The following is a 21,427-nucleotide window of genomic DNA, read 5'->3' on the forward strand; positions in this document are numbered from 1 at the left end:
AAAACAGTTAAAAATTGACAAAATCACCATCAGTCAAATGCAAAAAGCTGCACTGCTTGGATTTGCACGCATATTACGAAAATACGTTACGACGTCCTAGGCCCCTGGGTGGGGTCCGAATAGTAATCAATGCCAAATCCAGCGAAACAACTGGCCGCTGTGATACAATTCTGTTGTTGCAATAACAACAACAACAACAACAACAACAACGAATAATAGCGACCTAATAAATAACCCTGCCTGCCATGCACATCAACAAGTGGGCGATCCTGAAATAACGAGGCAAGTGGGGTTGAAGGCTTCCCCCGGAGCGTCCTGCGCCACGGAAAAACCATTGCGAAGCTTGGAAGGCGCTCAAGAGGGAGCGACAGAGATTTGGGGAGGGGGGGGTCTTATTCGCTTGCAAGCAGCCGGCTCAGCCCTCTGGAGCTGCATTGGCCGGTCCCAAAAAGACAGGAGGTGGAGGGGGGGAAGAAACCCCCGCCGAGGGCGTGAAAAGCGCCGGCTTCCCTCCTGCGCACTCTCATTCGCAGCCGTGGCTGGCTGGCTCCCCTCGCGCGCCCGCCGCTGACTGGCTGCGCGGGCCGCTTTCCCTGCGCTTTGCCCGCCAAGGTTCCGCGGACAGCCGGTGCCGCCGCCGCCGTCGCCGGGTTCGTCGCTGCCCCGCGAGCCACGGCTGCCAACGCCGCCCAGCTTTTCAACCCACCGCCTTCTGGTTGCTGCGCCCCGAGGTCAGGTGCCTGCGCTTCTCTTGCTTCCCACCGGTTGGATTCCTTCCCGGGCAGCTGGCTGGGTTCACACGACCCGCGGACCCAGGTCAGTGAGGAGCCTTCCTGGCTCTGACTCTCCGCCACATGCTGAGCCTTTTTGTGGGGAGGGGGGTTGGCTTGGCTTGTGGGTAGCTCAGGGCGCAAGCCGAGAAAATAGTTAACTGGGAAAGCGGGGTAATTGAGTTGTGTGAACACAGCTTGACACGCATACTCGCTCTCTGTCACGGACTCACTCATTCACTCCTGTTTCCCACCATTGAGCTGGTTTCTCCAAATGTAGTGTTTGAGAATACAGCCGCATCCCTCAGTTAGCATACTGATGTAGCAACATGGGACCTGTAGTCTCCATCTATCAGCTATCAGCCTAGGCAAATCTGATTACACAGACTTGAATATGGAGCGATTTAACTTTACCAGTGTCTTTGATGTCATCCTTCTGCATGCAAAATACATTTCCTTTCTTCCTCGGCTGTTAGAAATGCAAATGCAGCTTCTTCAAAAACAAAACAAACTTCTTCCAAAGTATGGAAAACTCTCGATCTTCTGCCTGTCACATTCTGCCAGTTCTTGTTTCTCCACGAAGGTCCTGTGGATTTGATGCAGATTTGTTTCCTAATGTGTTGTATATTGCTATTCGGCTGAGCCAGCTTCGCATTGCTAGAACATAGTTTCTGTCTAAAAGGGAGTTTCAGGATTCACCGTATGGCAATGGAATTCTGAAAGTGTGAAAGCGTTGCAAGATGAAAAATTTACCTGTATCCCCAACAGCTGCCTTTTCTTCTTCCCCCTTTCTTGTTAGAACAAAACTAGGATAAAATGGGATTTGGGCTGTGAGTCTGAAAATGCGTGATGGTTTCAGACTAAGGTGCACTGGGAAAAATACATTTACCTCCATCCAGGCAATGTCAGTGGAACCCAAGTAACACAATAATCCAGAGAGTCTAATCCAGAAAGTCTCTCTGCAGAGAGACTTTGTGCAGGATACAGTAGATGGTTTTCCTCTGTGCGTTTATGCAACATGTTTCATAAGTCGTAAGGCCAGCAAATTCCAGGGATGTTTTAATGTCTTTTTTTCCTTAACGTAAGTGGTACTGAGAAAACAGACACCACCAGCCAAAAGGAAGTTCTTGGTAGACTTGGTAGAAATAAGAGGAGTGTGTGTGTGTGTGTATGTGTGTGTGTAATTGGAGCGGGCAGATGTCCCACTGGAAGGCTTGCCTTGTTTTATGTCTCCTCGTATCAGATAAACACGGATAAACACGTAACTGGGAAAATGGGTTCCCAGGTCCCCATCTGAATCAAATATCTGAGCCATTCATATATTAAAGACATACTGTAAACATAGCTTGCCTATGGGGCATTGCACATTGCAAAAAACGGGGTGTGAATTTGTAAAATTAGCCTGTGTGTGTGTTTGTGTGTGTGTGTAGAAGTGTGGATGCAGCCTTGGGGATGGCTGGTGGCCTGCTTAGGACATGCCTGTTGCCTTGTTAACCTCTTATCCTTGTGGGATTTTTGAACTTTGATTTTTATCTTAACTTGGATGTTTTAACTGTTTTTAGCCTGTTTTTAATTTAAATTTTTATTTATGGCTTTGTATGGTTTGACAATGATATGAAGTGCCCAGAGTCAGTAAAATGAAGACCCAGATTGTTGGGGGCAATATGCCGACACTGTAAAAATAGCTTAGTGAGGGCTATAAAGAACTGTGAAGCGGCATATAAGTGCTATTGCTATTTTTTCCTTCCTTCCTTCCTTCCTTCCTTCCTTCCTTCCTCCCTCCCTCCCTCCCTCCCTCCCTCCCTCCCTCCCTCCCTCCCTCTCAGTGGTTAGAATGCAGTATTGCAGGCTAATTCTGCCAACTGCCAGCAGTTTGATTCTCACCAGGCTCAAGGTTGATTCAGCCTTCCATCCTTCCGAGGTTGGTAAATTGAGGATCCAGATTGTTGGGGGAAATATGCCGACACTGTAAAAACCGCTTAGAGAGGGCTATAAAGCACTGTGAAGTGGCATATAAGTCTAAGTGATATGGCTATTGCTATTAGGTGACTAAGATGAGTCCCCTTCGGGGGAAAGGGGCAGCATATAAATATATAATAAAAAAATCAAGATGGTGGTACAGACATCGGATAAATATGTATAAAAGTTGCTAAAGCTACAATTTTAATTCTGATGACTAGAAGCAGGAAGGAATTTGTGTTGACTGTTGATTGGGTTGGATCCTGACACTTCGAACTCTACTGTTTTGTTGATTGCCAACTTGAGGCCTCTGCACCCCTGGTTCAAACTGGCATATTTTTGAGAAGGCGTGCTAGATGTTTGGTATTACAGGTTTGTGTTCATGCGCCACTGGACCGTGGTGGCGCAGTGGTTAGAATGCAGCATTGCAGGCTAACTCTGCCCACTGCAAGGCATTTGATCTTGACCAGCTCAATGTGAACTCGGCTTTCCAACCTTCCAAGGTTGGTAAAGTGAGGACCCAGATTGTTGGGGGCCATAGGCTGACTCTGTAAACAGCTTAGAGAGGGCTGTAAAAGCACCGTGAAGTGGTATATAAGTCTAAGTGCTATTGCTATAGTTGATCGGATGTTGCATTAAGAGCCTTGGTGGCACAGTGGTTAAAATGTGGTATTGCAGGCTGACTCTGCCCACAGTCTGGAGTTTAATCTTTTTTAAAAAATCTTTTTTTATTAAGTTATAGAATAAAATACAAAAATATGAAAGCAAATAATAGGACACAGTGGGGAGGAGAAGGAAGAAAGGAAAGTGAGGGGGGAGGGAGAAAAGAAAAGAAAATGTGGATTTCAGATTCTCTCTGTTGCAGTAGAATAAAGCATTAGCACTGCACCTCAACTTTTTACTTTTCCAAAGCAATATAATCTGGAGTTCAATCCTGACTGGCTCAAGGTTAACTCAGCCTTTCATCCTTCCAAGTTGGGTAAAATGATGACCCAGATTGTTGGGGGGCAATAGTGTTAACTCTGTAAACCGCTTAGAGAGGTCTGGAAAGCACTGTGAAGCAGTATATAAGTCTAAGTACTATTGCTATTTCCTTCCTTCCTTCCTTCCTTCCTTCCTTCCTTCCTTCCTTCCTTCCTTCCTTCCTTCCTTCCCTCCCTCCCTCCCTCCCTCCCTCCCTCCCTCCCTCCCTCCTCTCAGTGTTAGAATGCAGTATTGCAGGCTAATTCTGCCAAGTGCCAGCAGTTTGATTCTCATCTGGCTTAAGGTTGACTCAGCCTTCCATCCTTTCAATGTGCGTAAAATGAGGACCCAGATTGTTGTTGTTGGGGGGGGCAATAGGCTGACTCTGTAAACCGCTTAGAAAGGGCTGCAAAGCAGAGGTCCCCAACTCCTGGGTCATAGACCGGTACCCATACAGATCTGCAGCCTGTTGGGAACCAGGAGAGTCGAGTGAGCGAAGCTTCATCCGTGCATGCCTAAGTTATAGGTTGCAGATGCAAAATCACCCCCACCCCTGGTTGGTGAAATACATTTTTCTTCTACAACTGGTCCCTGGAGCCAGAAAGATTGGGGAAGATTGCAGTAAAGCACTAAGAAGCTATAGTGCTATTGCTCTTGCTCTCGATCTATCAAGATTTGAAGGGAATAAGACTGGCCCTTTTGAAAGATTGGCATCCAGATTCCTTGATGCATACAGAAGAGATGAATGTTTAAAACTCCTGCATGACACACTGTGATGTTTCTCTTGGGAAGAAAATTAATCTGACCTGTCCCCCTGAAATGGCAAACCCTGGGCCGCCAGAAATGCTTAAAAGTGGTGCTTTATTTTCACCCTAAGCCATGCCAGGAGTTGGTTACCCAGATTATCTTGCCTTTTAACCTAATCTCAGCATGTTAAAATTGGTTGGTATTTGTCATTTGGGAGAAGGGAAAGCACTTTATCCGCGCTCAGCATTTTTTCCCTCCTCCTTTATGAATGCTTCATGTATTTGAGGCTTATGTCTTGGAGCCAAAAATGTTTCAGGTACAGCCATGGCTTCAATTAAAGCTGTACTTTAGAGCATCGTGTCGGAAAAGGAGGGGGGCTGGATTGTACCAGTTGGGTTGACAGCCAGACGAAATATGCACGGTCCAAGAATTGGCCTTCAGCCACACGCTAAGCCAGTTTTACTCGTGGACCTTTGGCCTGATTCAGATTCTCAACTTTCTTCTGACTTGCTCCATTGCAGGCAGTGTAGTATTCCTCAGAGCAGGCAAATGCGAAGGAGGCCAAGAAGAGAACGTGTCCTTCTTCCCAACTGGTAGCAGATTTGAGAAGGAGTGCCAACATTTTATTTGCTGTCACCTGCCTTCGGCAGAGAGAGGAACTGCTACTGCAAGAGGCGGGCGGTGATGAGGCCATCTTAGAGTAGGGACCGCTTTTGTGCCATACGTGGTATGTCTGGTGTGTCATAAACCAGCTTGCTGCTCTCAAGAACAGTAGTTGCTATCCCATTCTTGAAGCGAGATCTAAGGTTGTGCAGTGCTCTAGACTTACTTTTACCTGTTTATTAAATGGATTGAATTGAATTGAATTTTATTATTTGTATGCTTCTCCGGGTGGGACTCAGGGTGGCGAACAATTCAAGGGGGAAAAGGGGAACATAGAACAGAATACAAGTAATTAAAATAGACAAGAATCACACAACCACACAAGTCGAGAGGGGAAGGGAACTCATCAACCCCAGGCCTGCTGGCAGAGCCAGGTTTTGACGGCTTTTCGGAAGGCCTGGAGAGAGGTGAGGGTCTGAATCCCTGCGGGGAGTTCGTTCCAGAGGGCCGGAGCTGCCACAGAGAAGGCCCTCCCCCGGGTAGTAGCCAGGTGGCATTGGCTGGTAGACGGAACCCGGAGGAGGCCAACCCTGTGTGATCTAATGGGTCTTTGGGAGGTAATTGGCAGCAAATGGATTGATCTGGCCGCCCGACTCACACATGGTGACTTGCAAATGGTGATTTGGTTGTAAAATGGAAACCTTTACCTTTACCTTACTAATGAAACAACTTACATGGGGAGGATACCAAAGGAAATATATATGCTTTCTTCAACATCTGAGACTTTTTGATATCTTTCTCCAGCCTTCTGCTCACAACCGTCTCTGTCACCCACCATAAACAGGCACATCTTCCAACAATGCAGCAAACATAATTGTTTTACACTTTTCAAAAATGGTCAGGGGACACAAAGGCCCCGAGACCTTTCTGGAAATGCTGAGCATGCTAAGGATGGAGCTTTGGTTTGCCTCACAGCAAACCTGCGTAACTATTTTTGAAGTCAAAATTATTTTGAACTTAATTTAAAGAAGATGGAGAGAGGCACAGTGGAAGCCGAGAGAAATGCCCATTGGCACTGTTTTCTTTTGATGATGATGAGGAATGCATCTAATTGCTGGTTAAAAAGTTTTATATACTGTATATACACACACATACACACACACTGTTTTCCCCCAAAATAAGACAGGGGCTTATTTTCTTTTGACCTCCAAAATAAGCATGGCCTTATTTTCAGGGAGTTCTTCTTCTTCTTATTTTTTTGTAATTTTTTTATTTTAAACAAACAAGCATAGACAAACATAAAACATAAAATCATCTTCCAGTTTCGTACAGTGTGTCAATTGGTTACAAAACTTTTGTGCATCCTCTCCATAGTCTTCACTTACAATTTATATAGAATCTCATATTATCTATCTCATATATATGTATACAATTATTATCATTATTAAACATTTATTTGACTATAACTATTATTACTTCATTTTACGTGAGATATTCTAAATTTTGAATAAATTTATATTATGGAATTTCATCACATCATCCTAAATCCCTCCAGTAGTAATACATCTTCATAAAATTCTGTAGCGTATTTCACTTCCTTATTTTTGTTTTCCCTTTCTTTTCACCTTCCCTCCCTTCTCTACTTCCTTTCTCCTTACCTCTTCCCTACTCCTCTCTTCCTCTTCCCCTTCCTGCCCTCTCTCCTTCTCCCTTCCATAATACCTTTATCTTCCTTCCCTCCTCTTCCTCTCCTCTCCTCCTCTCTTCCTTTCTTTTTCTGTTGTTGTAGGTGTCTCTTCCAGCTCTTAATTTTTATTTTCTTGGGGTAGTATTTTCTGCAGACCCAAAAATAGTTGAATATCATTTCTTGCCCCCTTTCCTTCTCAAATCTATCCTGAGTTCGATTTGTGATGATGGGTACATTAATTGGAACCTGACAGATACTTTGCGAGATAGCAGCTGCTGTATTAAATGGGAGAGAGAGCTCTTTTCAAGTGTTTTTAAGAAAACGACTAGGATGCTATTGACTAGAAATTGCAATTGTTGGGCCTTTTGTTCTTGGCATTATAAGGACAGGGTGAAGCATCACTCTCAAGAGTCTAGTTCACAGAACAATATTAAAATATACACAATTGTACACCGATTAATAGATATTGGAGAGAGACTTGCAGAAATGTGAGCCAGGAACTGGCCTAAATATTAGATGGAGCGCCTGGGAAGAATGACAATCAGAAATTCAGAATCTGCTTCTATTCTGCCATCACTCTGCTTTAGAGGTGGGTTGCTACCGGTTCGCACCAGTTCGGACAAACTGGTAGTGAAAATTACGACTGTGTCGCCAAACCGGTGGGGACGGAAAGCTCGCCAAGCCCCCAAACTGGTTCCCCGGTCACTGCAGCATGGTTTTTTTGGCATTTTTAATGTTCTGCGCATGCACAGACCAATTTATAGGCAACTGCGCACATGAACGGAGCGAACCAGAGCAAATTGCACGTGCACCGAACTAGCAGTAACGCCAGCAGAAACCCACCCCTGCTCTATTTCTTTCTATTCTATTCTATTCTATTCTATTCTATTCTATTCTATTCTACTTTAATGCTACCTTACCCTACCCTACCCTGCCCTGCCCTATCCTATCCTATCCTATCTTATCCTATCCTATCCCACAACTCTGTTCACATTATTTCTTCCAAGCTCAGAATTGTTTCACATTTATAGATGAAATCTTATAATCTAAAGACTCTACAATATACAAAATAGAATTATTAGAATTATCTTCACCCTCTCTCTATCACATATGATAGCTGGGCTGAGTTGCTTGTGACTCTTCTACAGTGGAACCCCTCCTTACTGGGGGATCAAAATTCTCACTACATTCCATTGCAAAGAGGGTACTCACCACCTTCTAAGAGCCGTGGTGGCGCAGTGCTTAGAATGCAGTATTGTAGCTTAATTCTGCCCGCTGCCAGGAGTTTGATCCTGAACAGATCAAGGTTGACTTGGCCTTCCATCCTTCCGAGGTTGGTAAAACAAGGATTCAGATGGTAGGGGGCAGTAGGCTGACAATTGGGCAATTGTACACCACTCAGAGAGTGCTGTAAAGCACTATGAAGCAATATATAAGTGCCATTGCTAAGCCAGCCCCTATCATTGTTCCAAAAGAGATGAGGAGGATCTAAATTTAGCTGGTTGTGGAAATTCAGAACCAGGTTTATAATTGACCCAGCTATATGTTGTGTGAATCAGACTTAACCCTTGATTTCTTTGCTCTCTGGATAATACAAAACTAAAGAGCTATAAGGAGGCAAAAGTTACACATAAGGCAAACTCTGACCCTATTAAAAGCAGTTTTAAGTTGAACAACTCATGGTAGCTGGATTCACATGTAGCACTAAGCCAGAAGCCCCAAACCAAACACACCACATTATGGTTTTGTATTATGTATAATTTGGGCCAAGAACACCCAGCAATTATAAAAAACATGCAAGCATGTAGTGCTAAGCTTATTCAGATTTAATTTAAATCCTAATTATTAGCCAAAAGCTGTATTTCAGTTTTAAAAAAAAACCATTCATTGCTATGGGTATTGAATCAAGCTTGTACTTGTTTGGTTGGAAATGACTTTATAAAAGATTGTATTTAGGGTCTGGTTCACAGATTATGCTAAGCCATAAATAATGTAATTAGTTTGTTTTGATCTAACAAGACATGTGAATCTACTCATTTGGATTTAGATTAATCTATGAAGTGATTTATTTGATAATCCAGGGTTTAATATACGTTGATTTAGTATGATGTGTAAGTACAGTGTCTTAACATTTGCCAGCATTCTTTTTGCCTCAAACTGTTTTCAATATTAACATGTTGTAATTGCATTTTTTTTTAAAAAAGGGGGGGAGTGCAGTTTGCGATGAACATTGCTTTCATTGTACCGTGTTTCCCTGAAAATAAGACAGGGTCTTATTTTCTTTTGACACCCATATAAGTGATTGGCCTTATTTTCGGGGACATCTTATTATTTTGGAGGTGCAGGAGGCCTCTTAACCTTGCTCCGCGGTCCACAGATCAGCTGATCCAGAGAGGGCCGGAAGTTCTGTTTCTGTTTCTGGCACACTCTTGCCAGCCCTGGAGTCACTGGGCCTACTGCTCTTTTTGCGGCCACACCTAAGAGAAGGGGCGCGGTAGCAAGGGTTTGCGGGAGCATCACTGTGAGGCTTTTCCGCGTGGATGGCAGGTGCATGTGGGATGCGTGGGACATGTTTCCCCTTTTCCATTCCCCAGGAAATGGCAGGGACTAGTTGTGTATGCGTTTAAATATTTTAGGGAAGGGCTTATTTTTTGGGGAGGACTTATTTTAGTGCATGTGCTCAAAAGCCCGATTGGGCTTATTATCCAGGAAGGTCTTATTTTTGGAGAAACAGGGTAAGTCAGGTTTTTCTAAAAACAAACTTAAGCTTTGGGAATCTGTACAGGAAGTCCTTGTCATACAACAGTTCTCTTAGCAACCACTTGAAGCTACAACAGCCCTGAAAAAAAATGACTATTTTTCACACTTATGACTGATGTAACAGCCCCATGGTCACAGGATCAAAACTCATATGTTTGACAACTGACTCGTATTGATGATGGTTGCAGTGCCTTGGGGTCATGGGATCAGCTTCTGTGACCTGACAAGTAAAGTCAATGGGGAAACCAGATTCGCTTAGCAACCATAGTGATTCACTTTACAATGGTGGCAAGAAAGGTCGTAAAATGGGGCAAAACTCACTCAACAAAAGTTTCACTTAGTGACAGAAAGTTTGGGGTCAATTGTGGTTTACGTCGAGGACTACCTGTACTTTAGGAAATCTTATCTTAGCTGTCATTACATGGGATCTGTGTGTTTCTTATGTATGGAGAAAAAAATGGCGGATCAGGCGCATGTGTAAGGTGGAGAGTCAAAATGGTTATGAGGTGGCCACAAGTGAACAAACCCAAACTCTGACTGGTGTTTGCATGTGGGTGACACACCTAAAAATGGGCAGATTCTTTGATGGAGCTGTTGTGGCTACACTTTTGATTCCTTTGGACTTCTCCTGCAAATCTGCGCATATGCAAAGTTATCCCACTTTTGATAGACATCATCTAAAGCTGGATCTTTCTCTGGTTGGCCTTGGAGGAAGTAGGAGAAGGGAAGGAATCTAGCCATTATTCTTGTCATCATGCCAGGATATCAGAAAAAGATCAGTGCCTTATCCTGAACTCTAGATTTATCCAGTTTAGAGTGTTGTTGTTATTTGTGAAGTCATGTCCGACCCATTACAACCCCATGGACAACGTTCCTCTAGGCCTTCTTGTCCTCTGCTATTCCCCGGAGTCCATTTAAGCTCATGCTTACTGCTTCATTGCCTCCATCCAACTACCTCATTCTCTGTCGTCCCCTTCTTCTTTTGCCCTCCATCTTTCCCAGCATTAGGCTCTTCTCCAGAAAGTCCTTCTTTCTCATTAGGTGGCTAAAGTACTTGAGTTTCGTCTTCAGGATCTGGCCTTCTAAAGAGCAGTCAGGGTTGATCTCCTCTAGGACTGACCAGTTGGATCGCCTTGCAGTCCAAGGGACTCGCAGGAGTCTTCTCCAGCACCAGAGTTCAAAGGCCTCCATTCTTTGGCGCGCAGCCTTCCTTATGGTCCAACTTTCACAGCCATACATTGCAACTGGGAAAACCACACTCATTAGCCACAGTCTCTGGGATAGGGACTGACCCCACTCCATCTCTTGAGGGATGTGCTGCAAGAAAGAAGACATTTTGTCTTCTCCAAGGTGGTTTCCAAAATTCTACATCTGGTTGTGTGGTCAGAGCTAAATGGCAATTTGTACTCAGCTCCAAGAAGGCTTTGAGATCTGGTTTGCTTTTATGATGTTAGGACCTGTTATGGGACAGGGTGTTCCTCTGAATTTGGGTCTCCCAAAACATCACTAGGAAGATCATGTCGAGAGCAGGGGTGGGTTCCTGCTGGCATAACTACCGGTTCGGTGGCCAAAAAATGTTCTGCACGCATGTGCATTTGCATTTAAAAAGGTCTGTGCATGTGCACACTATTAAAAAGGAAAAAATACATTTTTTCAATGAAGATTGTTCTGCGCATGTGCAGAACAGAAAATAAAGATGGCGGCACCCAGGATAGAACCGGTATGGTCATGTGTCCGGTAGGGTTACTATCTATTTGTCCGAACTGGTCCGAACCAGCAGGAACCCACCTCTGGTAGAGAGGACTATTGTCCCATGGAAGACAATGATGAGACGTTCCTATCCACTTGCTGGCTAGAATATTAACCCCCTCTCTGTTGGTGCAGGGGATCAAGACAAGGAAATAGATGGTTCTTCTTGCTTGTTCTTTGATGAGAAGGAGAAGGAGAGGAGGAGGAAGATCAGTAATTTGAGAAAAAATGTAGCAAGGGAGGCTGCTATTTACCTGTGTTTGATTAGGAAAGGGTATAAAGCAATATTTTTATTTATTTATATGATATCCTGTCTTCTAGTTAAGAGCTCAAGGCTGCAACAACTCTACAAGGTACCATATTTTTCGGAGTATAAGACGCACCAGAGTATTAGACGCACCAAGGTTTTGAAGAGGCAAATTAAAAAAAAGTTTTTGCACTCTGCAAACCTCCCTAAAACAGCCCGTTTTTCACGAAAATGGGCACATTCCTCCCCCAAAAGGCATAGCCTTTAGGGGGCTTGCAGAGTGCTCCTGGGCAGGGTGGGAGGACAAAAATGAGCAAAAAATGGCCTTCGTTTAAAAAGGGCATGGATAGCCTTTAGAAAGCTTATAGAATGCTCCTGGGGGGGTGGGGGGGGGGTAAAATTGAGCAAAAAAAACAGCCCGTTTTTTGCTCATTTCTCATTTCCACAGCCCCCAGGAGCTCTTTACAAGCTTCCTAGAGGCTATGCACGGCCATTTTGGTGAAGGGGGCAGGATTTCAGGAGTCAGAAAATGCTATATTTAGTGTATAAGATGAACCCAGATTTTCAGCTTCTTTTTTGAGGGAAAAAGGTGCGTCTGATACTCTGAAAAATACGGTAAGTCAAGCTGAGAGAGGGAGTGTCCATGTCCCCCAGGGGAGATTAGAGTGCCTTTATCTTAACTGCTTGTTTTGCCGCCTCTCTCCTTCTATTTCTACTTGCAACATTTTGTGTTCATTACACATTACTGAAAGATAGATTGAGTTCCATTAAAAACCCAATCTATTGGGTGTCCCATTAAACGGTGTCCCATTAAAAAAAAGCCAACACCTGGCTGGGGAATTCTGGGAGTTGAAGTCCACAAGTCTTAAAGTTGCCAAGTTTGGACACCCCTGGTCCAAAGGCTTGCCAAAGACTGTCATTCAGATAGTTGATTTGATTTGATAACGCTGGTCTTCACCCTTCGGTTGGTTTCTGAGTTGTTACGGGGCACCCCGATTTGGGCAGAATCTAAGTTTAGAATCACTGGTTGCAGGCATGATTTCTTCTTCCTCTTCCCAGGAAAGCCTTTGGGGAAATCTTGTGAATCTTCCTAATCTTGTGAAGCTTCTTCTGTGGTAATATTGTACTGCAAACTAGTGCACACAAAACCTTTGCTACACCAATTCTTGAATACAGCCCTTTTGTCTAGAATCCACACTGTAGGTCAGACATGAACACAATCGAGTGAGTCCAGAGGTATTTCACGAGAAGAGTCCCCCACTCCTCTGCTCGCAACAGAATCCCTTGTGCCACCAGGCTTGAAATTTTGGGCTTAGACAATTTAGAACTATGTTGCCTTCTGTCTGACCTAAGCGTAGTACATACAATTATCCGCTACAACGTCCTACTGCTCAATGACTGCTTCAGCTTCAACCGCAATAATACACAAGAAAACAATAGATACAAACTCAAAGTAAACCACTCCAAACTCGACTGCAGAAAATACGACTTCAGCAACACAGCGGTCAATGCCTGGAATGCTCTACATGTCATAGCTTCAGCCTCAAACTGTCTTCCATGGACCTCACTCCATTCCTAAGAGGTCCGTAAAGGGGGGGGGGCGTGCATAAGCACACCAGCGTGCCTAATGTCTCTGTCCTACTGTCTCCATTTATTTGTACCCATTTACTGTGTTCATATTTATGTTTATATTTATACCTTTTTTTTTACATGTTTGACACACTAAATAAATAAATAAGGATAAAAGCTGGATTGAAAAGAAGGTAAACTTGCATTCCGATTGCTAGAAGCTTTGTGGAGGTTTTGTGAGAGAGGAACCCCGATAGTTATAGTTGGGAATTTGTCACATTTCGAAGGAGATGGAAGAAAGAATTCCAACTTCTTGTGACCTGATTTTTTGGCAGAGCAAAGAACTCGTCTGTTTTTTCTTTCAGGGAAACCTGCCCGTGTGTGTGTTTGTGCGCACGCACGCACGCGCACGCACACACACACACCACACACACATACAGAGACACGGACACACACACACACACACACAAACACCCATACAGAGCTACTGTTATTCCTTCTCTCTGGCTCACATACCAACGTCTCTCTCATTCCCTTGTCTAGTCCCTCTAAAACAAAATAAACGCTGAATATTTGGGATCGTTTCTTTCCTGCCCCATCTCCCCATCTGTTGTAAGCTGAGCTCCGGGCGGCTCCATTGCAGAGAGAAGAATGACATTCTTCTTCTGTTTGTTGGTGAATGCTTTGCACTTCTTCAGCGTGATTCATAGGTTCCGTTTGTCGGAAAATCTGGTGGGGTTGGATGCTGCTCTAAGTGAGCATATTATCTTTGGAGCAGCCTTTTGAGGTCTGCTGCCCTCCAAATGGGTTGGCATTGACATTCCCAGGCAGGAGGCCATCATACAGTATTTGTTAAGCTTGGCAGCTTGAAGATGTGTGGTCTTCAACTCCCAGAATTCCCAAGCTGGATCAATTCTCTAGATCCGAGTTTCTCAGCCAGTTTAAGGTGGACTTCAATTCCCAGAATTCCTCCAATGCTGGCTAGTGAATTCTGAGAGTTGAAGTCACAGAACACAGAATAACAGGGTTGGAAGGTACCTTGGAAGTCTTCTTGTGCAACCCTATGCCATTTCAGACAAGAGTTGGTTGGTCAAAGCCTCCAGTGATGGAACACTCAAAATGTCTGAAGGCAAGATATTCCAACTGGTTAATTGTCCTCACTGTTAGGAAGATTCTCCTTCTACGTCACTTTTCTCCTTTATTTGTTTCTATCCATTGTTTCTTGCCTTGCCTTCTGGTGCTGTGGAAGAAAGTTTGACTTTTAATCGTCCTTTTGGTAGCTCCTCAAATATTGGAACACTGCTATCGTGTTTCCCGTAGTCCTTCTTTTCACTAGGTAAAGGTAAAAAGTTCCCCTTGCACATATGTGCTAGTCGTTCTCAACTCTAGGGGGCGGTGCTCATCTCTGTTTCAAAGCTGAAGAGCCAGCACTGTCCAAAGACATCTCCGTGGTCATGCGGCCGGCATGACTAAATGGTGAAGGCACACAGAATGCTGTTACCTTCTCACCAAAGGTGGCTCCTATTTTTCTACTTGCATTTCTTATTTGCTTTTGAACTGTTAGGTTGGCAGAAACTGGGACAAGTAACAGGCACTCACCCTGTTGTGCGGTGCTTGGGATTCGAACTGCCGAACTACCGACCTTCTGATCAACAAGCTCAGCATCTTAGCCACTGAGCCACCACGTCCCTTGGATGTCCCAAATCCTATGGTTTTTCTGGTGGACTCTCAACACTCAAGGGTGGCATTTAGAGAGGATGGATTACAGTAGCAAAAAAGGAGTTTTTCCAATATCCCAGGATGTAATTCCTGCTCTGGAATTAACCTACATAAGGGGTGTTAATGATTGCAGCTTCTGCCATGACCTGGTCAGGTTGGAGCGTGACTTGAATTCCCAGCATCACCCATTCAGACAGATTCTGCTCCAGTTAGTCATTGGGAAGAGATCATTTTAAAAGCTCCATACGGAAGACGTGCGAGTTGATACAGTACGGCTTAACAGAATAACAAACTTGGAAGGGACTTTGAAGCCTTCAAGACCAACCCCCTACTCAAGCAGTAAACCCTATACCATTTCAGACAAATGGTTGTCCAATCTCTTCTTAAAAACCTCCAGTATTGAAGTACCTACATTCCACTGATTAATAACTGTCTGGAAATTTCTCCTCAGTTTTAAGTTGCTTCTCTCCTTGATTAGTTTCCACCCATTGCTTCTTGTCCTGCCCTCAGGTGCTTTAGAGAATATTTTGACTCACTCTTCTTTGTGGCAACCCCTGAGATATTGCTGTTATATTGCATGATAACACTGCTATCATGTCTCCCCTAGTCCTTCTTTTCATTAAACTAGACATATCCAATTCCTGCAAGGATTCTTCATATGTTTTAGCCTCCAGTCCCCTAATCATCTTTGTTGCTCTTCTCTGCGTTCTTTCTAGAGCCCCCGCATCTTTTTTTCGATCATGGCGGCCCAAACTGGATGCAGTATTCCAAGCCTTTGCTAAGCTAATACCAAGACATTAGCTTCGCAAAGGCTTAGCAAAGGGAAGGAGATAACTTCAAATGCTGAAAGGGTTCCTATGTAGTAGCTGGGGGGGGGGGGGGCAGGGTGTTACACAGTCTATTATGGGCAAGAAATCACAGCAGCTTTCCAGAGTGAGCAAATCTCAAATTTGCAAAGTGTGCCTGGTTTGAGAAAGAGGTTGACCAGTGCTGGCTAAAGGTTAGATAATGTCTCCAGTCCATTTTTAAAATTTTATTTATTTATTTATTTATTTATTTATTTATTAAACAAACATATCAATGCGTAAATAGTGTGGCACCTGGCTGTCACACATTCTAATACAAATATAACTAATTAAATTAATCATAATCATTACATTCAACCAACTTATATATTTCTAACAGTCATAAATAATTATATTAAATTGCAGTCTGTCATTATTCAATTATTCCATGTTTTCTCTTGTTATTGCTCTTATTTTATTATATAAAAATGTATACATTAACATTCCCCCTTTCTCTTATTTCTATCTCTTATTCTCTTTTAGTTATGTCACCCTTTTATTAAAAGAAGTTTTCTTTCTAGCCTACCTAACCTCAAGTCATGTCACCTACCTAAAAAAGGAAAGGAGAGAGAGAGAAAAAAGAAAAGCAAATCAGAACAATAACAATAAAGAGAAATCATCCATCCATCATCTCTTGCCCGCTTAAATACTTTAATTGCTATGCTTTTTTTTGACTTGCCTCCCATATTTCTCTCTTGGATCTTTATCTGTATCTATGTTTTGGCTGGACAATCTAGGTATTTCTCCTTTCATCTTTACCCTCTTCCACTGCCTAGTTACCAACATTTCTGCCTAGGCCCCTATCTTTCTTTCAAAGGTATCTTCCTGTATCTCCAATTTTTTTCAACACTCTTAATATATTTCCCCCCTGATTTGATTCATCGCCTCCAGTCTATTTAATGAGGAAATGAAAAATATTTTAAAAGAACTGTAGTTTAAACTACCTTGAGAAGAACTTCCCTCCCCAAAAGGGAGAGAAAAAAAACCTCCTAGGAAATGGGGGAAGGAAAAACTAACCAAACCTCAACACTCACCCACCTAAATGTAGGTATACTTTAGGCCCAGAAATAGCTAAGGGTCCCTTAAGATTTCTTTTTTTTTAACCAGGACATAAATAGTCTCAGGACCACAGGCATAGACATAATAAATAAACTAAAAATCCATCTTGCTTCTACTGCGGGAAACTCTGTGGGAGGACCAATTGGTTTTTTTTTTTTTGGTCTGCCCACCCATTCTGATTTGCATTCCTGGAGAAGTTCTTGGCTTCAGAGAAATTGCAACTGGAACCCAGAGGGGAGATTTGAGTCCCACCTGGAGAAGGTCCATGTTGGAATAAAAGGCTGCAACAGAAGCCATAGCCAACGAAGGAGATGCAAGGATGGAGAAAGGTTGAAAACCAGTGGAGAAAATGCTTGGCTGAAGAACAGGCTTTCTCTTTTAACTAAGAGGCTCTCAGAAAGGGAGACTTATATTTATGGCAGAGGAATAAATGTTTTTAGATGGCCAACATTGGCTTTTAGGGTTGTAGAGGGGCCGGCTGAAGAAGCAAAAGGAAATATTAGATGGAGATGGTGGGTTCTGATCCTGCCTAAGCCACGGAAGCCGGTGGGGTGACTTGGTGCCAATCACCGGGAGATTGTGAGTTCTAGTCCTGACTTAGGACAGAAGGCCAGCTGGAGCCAGTCACTTTTTCTCAGCCCAATCACCTCACAGGATGGTTGCCACGGGGAAAACAGAGCGAGGAAGGAAGCTTCTGCTCTTGATAAACCAGGTCCTGTCTTGGAATGAGTTATGTGAATGAGGCATGTTTGGTCTAACAAAGAGGAGAATTAGGGGTGACATCTGTCTGTGATTGTCTGTCTATCTGTCCATTTGTCCGTCTGTCTCTCTGTCTATCTGTCTATCTTATCTGTCTGTCTGTCTAGCTGTCTAGCTACCTATCTTTAGCTATCTGTCTGTCTATCTTGTCTGTCTGTCTGTCACCCCTTTTCATAACATAGTGTTTTGTTTTGTTTTTGTTATGAGGAAAATAGGCCCAAATGTTATGTATGCAGCCTAGAATTGTTCAATTCAAGTAAGGGAGAGATATAAATTAAATAAACAAGCAAACTGATCATCAGCAGAGAGGCTGCCGCAAAGCTTTGGCAGATCTTTCTTGTCATAAATATTAAAAGATTTGTCATAAAAACTGCTTGTGAAACTTCTTCCTTCTCAATCCAGACACTTTAGAACAGTGTTTCTCAACCTTGGCAACTTGAAGATGTCTGGACTTCAACTCCCAGAATTCCCCAGCCAGTGAATTCTGGGAGTTGAAGTCCAGACATCTTCAAGTAGCCAAGGTTGAGAAACACTGCTTTAGAAGATCAATTCCAAAGAAGATAATGTTTGAGTTCCATGAGTGCTAACTGTCTCTGGGCATCCAGGTTTGTTTCTAACAAGGATTGTGGTTGATTAGGTGCCATCAAGTGGTTGTCCACTCTTGGAGACCACACTGATAGGCTTCTTCATGGTGATTTGTCCCTCACCTGAACTTTCAGCTCTTCCAATGGTTCATCCATCATCACTGTAATGATTCTGGTCACCCTCTCCTCTCCTCTCCTTCCATTAGAACTGTTTCCAACGGCTGGATCTTCACATAATGTGTTCAAATTAGGACAATTTGAGCCTCATGTAAGAACTTTGGACTGATTTATTCAATAACCCTTTGGTTAATTTTCTTTGCTTCTCAGGAATCTTCTCCAAGGGCAAACTTCATCCTTCTTATTCTGCTTCTTCAAAGTCCAATCTTCAACTTTCACAGAATGTGGCATTTTCTAACATGCGTCTCTGTAACTTTGCCTTCAAACTGGCAAAGCCAGAAGTTGAACAATCGTACTTTAAAAGTTCATTCTGAAGGCTTCTCCTTCCCACTATCCTACATGGCTTCATCCCATCTGCTTATGCACAAGACTGTGTTTTGCTGAACTAAGATTTATGGACCAGCTATCACTGGCTGAGTTTGTACATCCCACTGAGACTTAAACCAGAAGGGCTGTACTTGTATGTTAAGCTTAATTCAAACCAGCCAAGGTCTGGGGCTGCCTGTTTGTCTTGACCTATTAGCAATTTGGGACTCCCAGCAGCATTAAGTAAACTTCAGCTCTGGCATGTTGGTGAGGACGATTTTGTCCTTGACATGGTACATGCCACATTTTATGGCAAGTGCCACCAGATGGCACCATCATCTTCCAGTTTCTTTGGTACACCAGCAAAGTTGCAAGCTTTTGTTGAGTTTGAGTTAGGCCCTCCTCTGATGAAATTGTTATATGCTATAGGAAATCATTGGTCGACATTGGTTAGAACTGAAGAGAAATTTCCTGACAGTGAGAACAATTAATCAGTGGAACAGAAGTTACCTCCATAAGTTGTGAATGCCCCACACTGGAAGTCTTTAAGAAGATGTTGGATAGTCATTTGTCTGAAACGGTATAGGGTTTCCTGCCTAGGCAGGGGGTTGGACTAGAAGACCTGCAAGGTCCCTTCCAACTCTGCTATTGTATTGATATTCGTCCTATTCAGATACACCAGTGATGGCAAACCTTTTTTCCCTCGGATGCCAAAAGCATGCCCATGTGTGCTGACACACATAATCCAGTGCCCCCTGCAGCCCCCCGTGCATGCATGTGTGACCCCTGCGCATGCATGTGTGACCCCCGCGCTCCCACGCCCCCTATGCACACGTGCACACCCCCTATTTTGGTGCTAACAGGCCTCCCTGAAGCCTCTTGGGACCAAAAACAAGGGGTGGAGGGCCCTACAGCATCTCCCCACCCCTGTGCACTTGCGCGCTTCTCCCAGCAGAGACCCAAAAATCAGCTGGCTGGCAGGAGGTGCACATGCATGGGCTGTGGGACTGACCTAGGCGATGGCCCTTGTGCCATAGGTTCACCATCAGGGAGATTGACCAACTGTCCCCTTGGATAGAAGTCCTGAAATCCCTTGAATGGTCACACATGGACTTATAAAGGAGAATATTTGTAGCTCAGGTTGCAATGAAGACTCCTTGGTGCTTTCTGAGCTTGGTTGTTTTCTTGACTGGCGCTGAAAATGTTGCCTAGTTTGGGTAATTTAGCATTTTTTTTATTAGGATTTATAGGCCGCCCTTTTCCCTGAGGGGAAACATCTGTAAGGAACTAACCAAACTCAGAGAGTACCAAGGTTCCCTCATGGACCTCCAGTGCTCATACGCTGCACACCTCAATTTAGCACCTCTACCTCCAGGGTGATAGAAGCCACAAATATTGTGAATTTTGCTCTGAGATGAGTATACAACATGGTGTATGATTTTCAGTGCTGGTGCAAAGTGCATCTGCAAGGAGGTGTTAAAAAAAACGGTGGCTGAAGTCATGCAGTTGAAACCCATCACACTTTGCAACACAGTGTTGCCATTTATTTTTGTGTCCATTGGAAGAGGAGCAAAAAAACTAAGAACATGTCTTCAATGCACAATCTTTCGAAGTTATTTCTTTGAATAGGCTTGCTTTGTCTGATTTGTAATTTCCCTTCCATTCTTCCTAAAGAGATAGTGAAATTCACCTTAATCTGACACAACCATTTCCTTAAAAAAACAACTGCGGGGTTCTGGCACATTTGTTTAAGGCTGTTGTCTGCAACAGCAAAGGGGAAAAAAAGTACTTACGTATTTTATGCATTTAAAAATTCATCTTTTGTTTTCCAGCTGTGTTCTTAGCAGAAACAAGGCAATTCCTCCCCCTCTGTGATAAGCCCATAATAGGTTTTGCCAGATTTTATCTTAACATATGATAGGACTGTCACTATTACAATATGCAAATAATAGTTTGTAGATTACCATGTGTTATAGACTCAGTCAGTTATCCAGCAAATCATCAATAAGCAAATTATAGCTTAGCATGAGGTGTGAACCCAGTCTCTTTCTGGGAACCATCATAGCTCATGAAACAGATAGAAGAAGCTCTGATTGAAGAATGCCCACGATGCTTTAGAATATTGTAAATCTTTGGCAAGGAGGATTTTGTTTCAGAGTAGGAAACTCAATTACAGATAATAGCAGGATTGGCCAGTGATAAAAGCATGGAGGAAGACAGACCTCTACACAGTTGCGATGGTGTCGGAGAAAGACCTTGAGAAATGGGGTGAAAAGATGCTGCCTAGAGAACAGTCAGATAAGAGGGAGCTGAGCCCACAGCTGTATAGTGGGTGGAGCAGGATTGACGGGCGGGATCTTCCTGAAGTTATCAGACTGCAAAGGTGGGAGATTTGTACTTTCAGACATGCAAAGTTCTTTTAACAAAATAACAATAACAAAATAAAAGAGTTGGAAGGGACCTTGGAGATCTTCTAGTCCAACCCCTTGCTCAGGCAGGAAACTTTATACCATTTCAGACAAATGGTTGTCCAATCTTGACTTTAAAACCTCCAGTGATGGAACATCCTCAACTTCTGGAGGCAAGTTGTTCCACTGATTAATTGTTTTATCCATTGGAAAATTTCTCCTTTAGTCCTGGGTTGGTTCTCTTCTTGATTATTTTCCATCCATTGTTTCTTGTCCTGCCTTCAGGTGCTTTGGAGGACAGGCTGATTCTCTCTTCTTTGTGGCAAACCCTTAGATATGGTTAGAATGCAGTGTTGGAAGTCCCAAAGGTGCTTTTTCAAGAGGCAACTGGACATTCTGGTTTTTCTTTGAAGACGTTTCCCTTCTCATCCTTCTCATTCTCATCTCAAAGGATGAGAAGCGAAATGTCTTCAAAGAAAAACCAGAAAGTCCAGTTGCCTCTTGAAAAAGCATCTT

At 43.4% G+C, this 21,427-nt stretch overlaps 1 protein-coding gene across 2 annotated transcripts in view; it reads left to right on the forward strand.

The window, feature by feature from the left end:
* Positions 1-227: 227 nt before the first annotated feature.
* Positions 228-21,427, forward strand: part of COL8A2 (collagen type VIII alpha 2 chain) — a 183,150-nt gene continuing 161,950 nt past the window's right edge. Inside the window, exon 1 of one of the 2 annotated variants that reach the window (XM_032227389.1) lies at positions 228-816. The gene's annotated coding sequence lies outside the window, so the exon portion shown is untranslated. The remainder of the gene's footprint in view (positions 817-21,427) is intronic. The other variant, XM_032227387.1, reaches the window with a different exon arrangement.

Source organism: Thamnophis elegans, chromosome 12 (genome assembly GCF_009769535.1).
Source record: "Thamnophis elegans isolate rThaEle1 chromosome 12, rThaEle1.pri, whole genome shotgun sequence".
NCBI lineage: Eukaryota > Metazoa > Chordata > Lepidosauria > Squamata > Colubridae > Thamnophis > Thamnophis elegans.